At 36.5% G+C, this 10,042-nt stretch overlaps 1 long non-coding RNA gene across 1 annotated transcript; it reads right to left on the reverse strand.

The window, feature by feature from the left end:
- Positions 1–3,503: 3,503 nt before the first annotated feature.
- Positions 3,504–9,779, reverse strand: LOC121870501. Its single transcript, XR_006089718.1, has 2 exons — positions 9,691–9,779; positions 3,504–4,019 (listed from the first exon to the last, which is right to left on the reverse strand). It is a non-coding gene; the product is annotated as an uncharacterized LOC121870501 (long non-coding RNA).
- Positions 9,780–10,042: the final 263 nt, after the last annotated feature.

Genomic DNA, 10,042 nt, shown 5'->3' on the forward strand with positions numbered 1-10,042 from the left:
TTATCATACTGTATATAAAACTCAGTTGGATTTCTCTCACCAACCATTTATGTTGTCAAGAGTTCAACTGAGTTTTGTACAATGATAAAAGTTGGTGAGAGAAATCCAACTGAGTATCACTCAGCTTTTTCACAAATAAAACTTGGTGTGTTGCTCCTTTGGGGAGGTGGTTTTTTTCATTGCTGGGATTTACCAGTTTGAAAAACTTCTTCATGACAACAAAAATATCCCCAAACATTCCTGTAAAACTGATTTACTTCCAAAATGATAAATGGTTGGTGAGAGAAATCTCAACTTACATTACAAAAACTCAGTTAGACTTTTATCATGTGTCAAAGAGCTACAAAATGGATTTCTCACACCAACCATTTATCACAGTGTACCAAAATTAAAGTTGGATTTCTGTCACCAACTTTTATCATATACCGTACAAAACTCAGTTGGATTTCTTTCACCAAGCATTTATGTTGTCAAGAAATTCATCTGAGTTTTGTACAATGATAAAAGGTGGTGAGAGAAACCTAACTGAGTATCACTCAGGTTTTTGACACATAAAAGTTGGTGTGTTGCTCCTTTGGGGAGGTGATTTTTTCATTCTGCGATTTTTCAAACTTAAAGTTGGATTTCTCTCACCAACTTTTATTGTGTCTGGATTTCTCTTCCCAACTTTTATCATATACAAAACTCAGTTGGATTTCTCTCACCAACCATTTATGCTGGGTTGGTAATTTTTTCATTTCTGGAAATTACCAGTTTGAAAAACTTCTTCATGCAAACAAAAATTTCCCCAAAGATTCCTGTAAAGCTGATTTACTTCCAAAATGATAAATGGTTGGTGAGAGAAATCTCAACTAACATTACAAAAACTCAGAATTTATTCATGTATCAAAAAGGTACAAATGGATTTCTCTCACCAACCATTTATCACAGTGTACAAAAATTAAAGTTGGATTTCTCTCACCAATTTTATTGTGTCTGGATTTCTCCCACCAACTTTTATCATATACAAAACTCAGTTGGATTTCTCTCACAAGCGAGGTATAACAGGGCAGTGTAATGGATCTGTTGCTGTTTGTTTGTTTCATAAATGACATGTCAAAAGCTGTACACTCCTCCATACAAATGTTTGCTGATGATGCCAAGTTATTTTGGGAAATTAAGAACAAAGCAGACTGTAAAGAGCTGCAGAAGGATCTCTGTGAGCTTCAAGAATGCTTGAAGAAATGGCTGCTTAGATTTAATGTCACGAAGTATAAGAGGATGCACCTGGGATGTACCATCGGTAAGGAGGCATATGATATATCCCAACAGGATGAAGAAACTGCATTAATTGAGACTATGTGAAGACGACCTGGGTGTGTATTGTCAAGGTATTCGTTAAAGGTTGTTACATCTTCACACCAGTTATGATTAACTCTGCATTTATCCCTCAACTACGAATGATTGTACCAAAGGAAAAATAGGAATAAGTTTAAAAACAAAAATGTATTAACAATAATAAATTAAGAATAGTGGCAGCATATTAAAGAGAGCATTCAAAATATGAATCATGGCTGGTAGAGGTGGGGCCTGATGTCACATGGCGACTCAGGTCAACTGGATTTCAAGTACACAGGGTTACACTGGAGGCTGCATCTATCATCGAGGGTGTGAGAACTATGTTGAAAAGTTGCTGTAGTAGGCTAGTGGCACACACGAATTCTAGTGAGGTAACACGCTATGCCAGCTAGCTAGGTCGCTAGCGACAGGCCACACAGGTCACTACACCACCACACTGCAGCAGCTCTGCCACTCCATATATGAAAAGCTGAAGGATTGAACAAGTCCTACGCTTTGTACTGACTAAACTATTTACTTGTAACACCAGTTAAGTATGCCACTTCTTTGCTAAATACACTACATACATATACTGCATACAGGGGTATTAATTATTAATCATACTCACAGGGTGGAAAAGTGTCAGCTGTGAGGCAGGTCCCGACTAAGTGACATGGCCTGCCTTGCCGGCCTCTCACAACAGCTCTTGTAAAATAAATCTTTAGTTTCAAAACATGCACGTTTCAAACTCAAGCAGGATTGAAATAAGACAGGGTAATTCATTCACATATATGTTGACAATGAACTGAAGTTCTTGAGCCATTGTGAGAAGGTGAATCAGGCAACTAAAATAATAGGACTTATTAGGTCATTCAAATATCTAGACGGATCCCTCGTAATGATCTTCATGTGTGAAGTGCTTCCTCGTCTGGAGTACTGTCACCCCGTTTGGTCCCCGAGGTATACTAGGGACTGTCAGTTGATTGAAAATGCCAGCACTTCGGCACCTCAGCTACCCAGAGAGATAAGAGCACCTGCAATTGCCTACCTTATACAGGTACTACAGACGGGCAAGGGGCGACCTAATTGAGGTGTATAAACATCTCGAAGGGCACTATTCAGTCAAGTGTCCTTACTTGGAGCTGGCGGACGCTCGCCCCACAAGGGGTCACAGCTTAAGGTTGAAGACGCCACAGGTCCAGAAAAATATGGAGCAACTTTTTCGGAGCGAGTTGTGAACTCTTGGAATAATCAGCCAGTGTGTGTTGTGATGCCACCGAGTGTGACTCTTTCAAGACTAGACTTGACGAACACTGGAGCAGGTTCAGGTAGATTCAGGAGCCAGTGCATGCCCAGTACTTGCCAACAGCGCGTAACAAAGACGTGACTGATCACCCAAGAGGCTAACGAGTCGATCACTGATGAAGAGGATAAAAGTAAAGTAATATCACTTGGTACATTATTGTTATTATGAAATACTGTACTAAGAAGAGCACAGTAGTACTGTGGGATGTCCCATAATGTCTATTACCTGAATCATTATTTTCTATGTCTGCTGCTGTATTAGATGTTCGACAGCTGCCTGGCAGCCACAAGCAGGACCAAAGACTATTATAAGAAAGACGAGAAAGAGTCTAACTTTACCGATTAAAAAACCCGAAACCTGAGCTCTGATCAACGCCATATGTCGACAACGTGGTGAACTAAAAGCCCGGGTCGCGTGAGGGTCGCGTGAGGGTAGCGTGTCCATGTTTCCATGGTAACCAGCGGAGTGAACTTGTGTTTAACGTTTTCACGTTGCTGTATATCATTGAACATAAAGAATTTACTGTGTAATATTGTATGTGTGCGTGTCAGTGAGTACGTGTGTGTGTGTGCATGTGTACACATTAAGAACATCAAGGCAAAGACGTCAAGGTAATAGTATTACCTTGACGTCAATGATATATAACAACGTGAAACACAAGCTCAGGGTGATCTGTTTTTGTACGTGTGTATACAGCACACGAGTGATGGTGATGCCCACTCATGCTTAAATGACCCGGTCTTCATGTAAACAAGGGGCCCACAACCTTTTTATACTAGTCGGCCACTTCAGCTGGAAAATAATCAGCGATCGGCCGCAGCTGTATTTAAACAACAAAAGTCAACAATACATTCCACAGGATTGAATGAGCAAGCAGAAATGCAGGACTATATTTTACTTTAAGAAGAATTCTTACAAACAATACCAAAATAAAGGCATTTACTTTTGAAATACAAGAAAAAACAAAGAAAAGTACTTAACGATATATTGTGGTGCAGAAACAAGAAAAGACTTGTGATATTTTAGAATAAAAATGTCTTTCAGCTGTTACTATAAGGTAGCATAAAGCTGTTTTTTTGCAATGCAAAATAAAGGTTCACATTCCAGATACAGATTCACAGAACAATACTAAAACTAATGTGAGGGTTGAATCTGGATATGATTTGCAATTTCCACAAAATTTGGTTTAAATTTGGTAAAAGTAGCCTTCACAAGTTCTGTGGTGTGAATGTTGGTGAGCTTTGAATGGTACTTGTATTCACAAAGGTAAGCAAATACAGTTCTGATTGTTTTGCAATAACGAAGAATTCCTCTTCCCAATGAGGGTTAAATTTGAGATTTTCTTATTAAATTTTTCGTTTTTTTGTTGCTGGTGACGGCATGTTTCCTTTCAGGTCTGAAACAGAATACTGTACCTATATTACAGAACCTCTACCTGCCACCTGACTAAGAGTCACTCATATTTAAAAAAGTATTAATTGTAGCAATTAATTATAGACACAGTAATAGGCAAAAGCTAAATTTGTAGGTTATTCATAAAAGCCAAACAAAATGCAATTGAAAATAAGCCTAGCCTTGTCCATCATTCTGCTGGCCCCAGCAGACGAAATTCGTCAGCAAGCAACTTATCCGAACATACAGCTGTGATGTATGCAGAAATCCCCTCGTGTTTGTTATAAAAATGTATATGACCATCGTAATCCCAGTGCAGTTACTTGAAATATCTACGGTAGTGGGCGTAGCCTAGTAGCTATCAGTTAATGCAGTTTTGAGGTAGCAACAGAAACACACGACTTGCGATAACACAACTCTTTTCTTCTACATTAGGACTAAATAATTCATTGTTATATAAACTACCTTGTTCTACATACATTCACGATTAATTTATAATGTTATTATTTATAAAAGTTACCAATAATTGGGGCTGTGCAAAGAAAACTAGGGAGCTCTCATGGTGGATCAAGCCCGGGATGACGTCATGGCTTGTAGTGGCGTGGCAGATGTCAAAGTCCACCAGCAAGTCACACGAATCCCATGCTTGCGGTTAAAACTTCTGGCCACATAACCCGAATTTTGAACGCCGTTCAGCTGGCAGCATGTATAACAATTCCCGGCCACATATGGCCAGAAAAAAGAAGGTTGCAAACCCCTGACAGACGACCTGCGCCTTGCACACTAATGCCATCTGTTGATCCCGGGGCCAACTATATGCTATGTGGCTTACACAGTTTTTGCCTTGCTTTCCTGACTTACTTATTATAGTCTTTGGGCAGGACGCCCGGCCGTTATGATTTATGAGTAATGAGTGTACTGTGTCAGTTGTATCCAGTCTCTATGGAGTAAACATATCGCTCACGACCCGACTCTCCTTCCTCCCAGACACTGCACAATTATCATATGGGGTACAGTATGGTGCAGGTATATTATAAAATTTCCCACACATGTGTATTTTTTAAGACAGTGCATTACCTTTTAAAGTTGCTAAATAATCTCTACATTGAAAGAGAATTTTGCTAAGAATTAAGAAGTGAAAAAGGTACTTAAAAAATATTTATTCCATCTAAAATTTTCTGTCTACACTTTTGCACTTTATAGTAGTTTATAATCAGTTAATTGCTCCTCATCTTAAATACAAATGTTAACAATTGAAGTTCAGTACTGTACAAATAAAATAGCTATAATCATTTGCTATGTACAGGATCCAAGGAAGCCCCTGTGGCTACGGGTCTGGGTGGCAAAAACGATAATACTGTACAGAATTGTATATATCTAGACTCTGGCAAAGCTTTTGACAGCATTCTTCATGATAGGCTGAAGATTAAATTCGAAGGAAACGTAATTTGGCAAAGCATCCTAGCTTGGATCAGAGTTTTTTTTTAACCACAAGCAGTATGTGGTGATTACCGAGACAAAATTGTCAATGTGTACCTGTGACAAGTGAGGTACCACAGGGCAGTGTACTTGGACTGTTGTTGTTTGTTCATTTCATAAATGAACAAATTTTAATGATTAATGCTATATTATTCAGGGAAATTAAGAACTAAACAGATTCTGAAGCATCAAAGGAGATGCTTTCAGGAGTGGTCAAAGGAATGGCTGTACGATGCAATGTCATGAAATGCAAAAGGATGCACCTAGGTCGTATGAGGCAGAGAATCAGTGACTGAGAACAAACATGAAAAGGATCTCAGACCTTTGTATAAATCAAGCAAATAAGTAAGTGCTGTACAGTAGGTCTTATAAGAATGATATTCACAAAGCTAGATAGTCTGTCCCCCATAATGCTGTTCAAAGGAGAGGTGCTTCCCCATTTGAAGTATTGTCTCACTGCCATACCCCCGAGATATGCACTAAATACCCTGGATGTTACAAACTGGATTCCAATATATTTATCAGAGTAATCTGTGACTAAAATCCCATTTTTGTTTACATTAAAATCATTAATCTATATTATTTAACATCACTTTATTTACAATACAGTATTTACATTCTTTGTTATGTATGAAATATTATTGTTGTTTCTATGAGTAGGGTTGTGCTTTAACCTAACTAACTTATGGAATTAACACTGTTCCGACTTACCAACAGCTCAACTTGCGAATAGGGTCCAGGAACATAACCTGTTCATAACTCGGGGACTGCCTGCACATATATACAGTACAGCCAGGAGAAGAATACACACAAAAAACAACGAACACGTTGAATAATTCTGACATGATACCAACACGTTGAATAATTCTGACATGACACAAACACGTTGAATAATTCTGACATGATACTAACACGTTGAATAATTCTGACATGATACTAACACGTTGAATAATTCTGACATGATACTAACATGTTGAATAATTCTGACATGATACTAACATGTTGAATAATTCTGACATGATACGAACATGTTGAATAATTCTGACATGATACGAACATGTTGAATAATTCTGACATGATACTAACATGTTGAATAATTCTGACATGATACTAACACGTTGAATAAATCTGACATGATACCAACACGTTGAATAATTCTGACATGATACTAACACGTTGAATAAATCTGACATGATACCAACACGTTGAATAATTCTGACATGATACTAACATGTTGAATAATTCTGACATGATACTAACACGTTGAATAATTCTGACATGATACTAACATGTTGAATAATTCTGACATGATACTAACACGTTGAATAAATCTGACATGATACCAACACGTTGAATAATTCTGACATGATACTAACATGTTGAATAATTCTGACACGTTGAATAATTCTGACATGATAACACGTTGAATAAATCTGACATGATACCAACACGTTGAATAATTCTGACATGATACTAACATGTTGAATAAATCTGACATGATACCAACACGTTGAATAATTCTGACATGATACTAACATGTTGAATAATTCTGACATGATACTAACACGTTGAATAATTCTGACATGATACTAACATGTTGAATAAATCTGACATGATACCAACACGTTGAATAATTCTGACATGATACGAACATGTTGAATAATTCTGACATGATACTAACACGTTGAATAATTCTGACATGATACCAACACGTTGAATAAATCTGACATGATACCAACACGTTGAATAATTCTGACATGATACTAACATGTTGAATAATTCTGACATGATACCAACACGTTGAATAATTCTGACATGATACTAACATGTTGAATAATTCTGACATGATACTAACACGTTGAATAAATCTGACATGATACCAACACGTTGAATAATTCTGACATGATACTAACATGTTGAATAATTCTGACATGATACTAACACGTTGAATAAATCTGACATGATACTAACAAGTTGAATAATTCTGACATGATACTAACACGTTGAATAAATCTGACATGATACTAACACGTTGAATAATTCTGACATGATACTAACACGTTGAATAATTCTGACATGATACTAACATGTTGAATAATTCTGACATGATACTAACACGTTGAATAAATCTGACATGATACCAACACGTTGAATAATTCTGACATGATACTAACATGTTGAATAATTCTGACATGATACTAACACGTTGAATAAATCTGACATGATACTAACACGTTGAATAAATCTGACATGATACTAACACGTTGAATAAATCTGACATGATACTAACACGTTGAATAAATCTGACATGATACTAACACGTTGAATAATTCTGACATGATACCAACACGTTGAATAATTCTGACATGATACTAACATGTTGAATAATTCTGACATGATACTAACACGTTGAATAAATCTGACATGATACTAACAAGTTGAATAATTCTGACATGATACTAACACGTTGAATAAATCTGACATGATACTAACATGTTGAATAATTCTGACATGATACTAACACGTTGAATAAATCTGACATGATACTAACAAGTTGAATAATTCTGACATGATACTAACATGTTGAATAATTCTGACATGATACTAACATGTTGAATAATTCTGACATGATACTAACATGTTGAATAAATCTGACATGATACTAACACGTTGAATAAATCTGACATGATACTAACATGTTGAATAATTCTGACATGATACTAACACGTTGAATAAATCTGACATGATACTAACATGTTGAATAATTCTGACATGATACTAACATGTTGAATAATTCTGACATGATACGAACATGTTGAATAATTCTGACATGATACTAACACGTTGAATAATTCTGACATGATACTAACATGTTGAATAATTCTGACATGATACTAACACGTTGAATAATTCTGACATGATACTAACATGTTGAATAATTCTGACATGATACTAACATGTTGAATAATTCTGACATGATACGAACATGTTGAATAATTCTGACATGATACGAACATGTTGAATAATTCTGACATGATACTAACATGTTGAATAATTCTGACATGATACTAACATGTTGAATAATTTTAACAATACAGTATTACCCCGCTTTACACGGTTTCACTTTCCGCGATTTCTTCCGCGATTTCTCATTTACTCGGTACCTTGCCAGAACCGGGACTTTCACTTTCCGAGGTGCATCTACTCATATACGCGGGGAAGTATAATTTATTTTTTATTTTTTTTTATTTAGCTCATAAAATTCATACAAATTACCCAGCCAGAATATAATTTCCATGCTGGAATTCGTACAATATGATGATCATTTTGAATATAAACATCATGGATTTTGTATTAGACATACAAATTTTAGATCTAATGTAATAATTTGGTTTACACAAAGCAAATATTTTATCTTTTGTGCAAAATATATGAAGTTTACATTCAAAATATTCCTTGACCTGCAAGAAATCCAGAAATGTCAATTATATTATCCTAACTTTAGTCTGAGGTATTATTTATTACTAAACGTTAAAATCTAGTGGTTTCACCCAAACATTTCTCAGAGAGGTAGGAGCTAGTGAGCTGGGAAGAGGGGGGGGATTTGAGTCCATTATTTGAATGGACATTAACCTGACGACTGTATTTCTCTTAAATATTAATTGTGTGAGCATACCATCATAAAATTTAGATGTTATTTTTACTACAACATAGGTATTGTGTCGGAAAAAGTGGAGTTTGGGGGTCGGGCCAGTCTCTATTGGAATTAATCCCATATGTTCTGTTGTTCACTTTAATGCGGTTTTCACTTTCCGCGGTACCCTGTGGGTTCAATTGACTGCGTAAATAGTGGTACTACTGCACCTATATTTCACTACAGTATAGTGTCCTATATATGACCATCATTAAATTTCAAACCATTTCTTGTTTAAATATTCTAATTTCACTTCATTTCTCTTGGACGGGTGAGGTACAGCAGGTGTTATACCCTTCGCTCTGCGGTCACGGATAACCTTTCTCCAGAACATCTTGCATATGCGGTAATTATCAAAGAATGGCATACAGACATCTCTCTGTAGGACATTCTCAGAAATACAGTTCATAGACAAGTTGTACTCTTTGATACAGGGGTTAGTGTCCTCATGTATAATGCTTGTATCAGTCATCTTACAACCAGACTCAGGGTGTATCTTTACCTCCTCCCAGTACCTGTTGCCATGACTCCAAGATGACTTCTTTGTCTCATAACTTCTGCTGGTTTCTTCACGATGACTCTGCTCGTCTGTCATCAATCTGTGAGATGTAATTATGGATCATTAATTTTATCTTTGTCAAATAAAATATCTATAATTATTTACCTTATTTACCTAATGGTCAACCACTAGAGGTGGCCATTCCAAAGGAAGAAACCCAGTGGCTTGTGCCAGATCCTTCCAGTGTTCTTAATAATTTTGTCAAGGGCCATTTTGAAGCTGGTAGACTGTTCCAAAGGTCTAACAGCCTCTGTGTTTCGATGAAATCTGCACTATTCCACAAAGCCTCTTTAGG

The sequence above is a fragment of the Homarus americanus genome, unplaced genomic scaffold, assembly GCF_018991925.1.
Source record: "Homarus americanus isolate GMGI-L3 unplaced genomic scaffold, GMGI_Hamer_2.0 scaffold44240, whole genome shotgun sequence".
Classification (NCBI taxonomy): Eukaryota; Metazoa; Arthropoda; class Malacostraca; order Decapoda; family Nephropidae; genus Homarus; species Homarus americanus.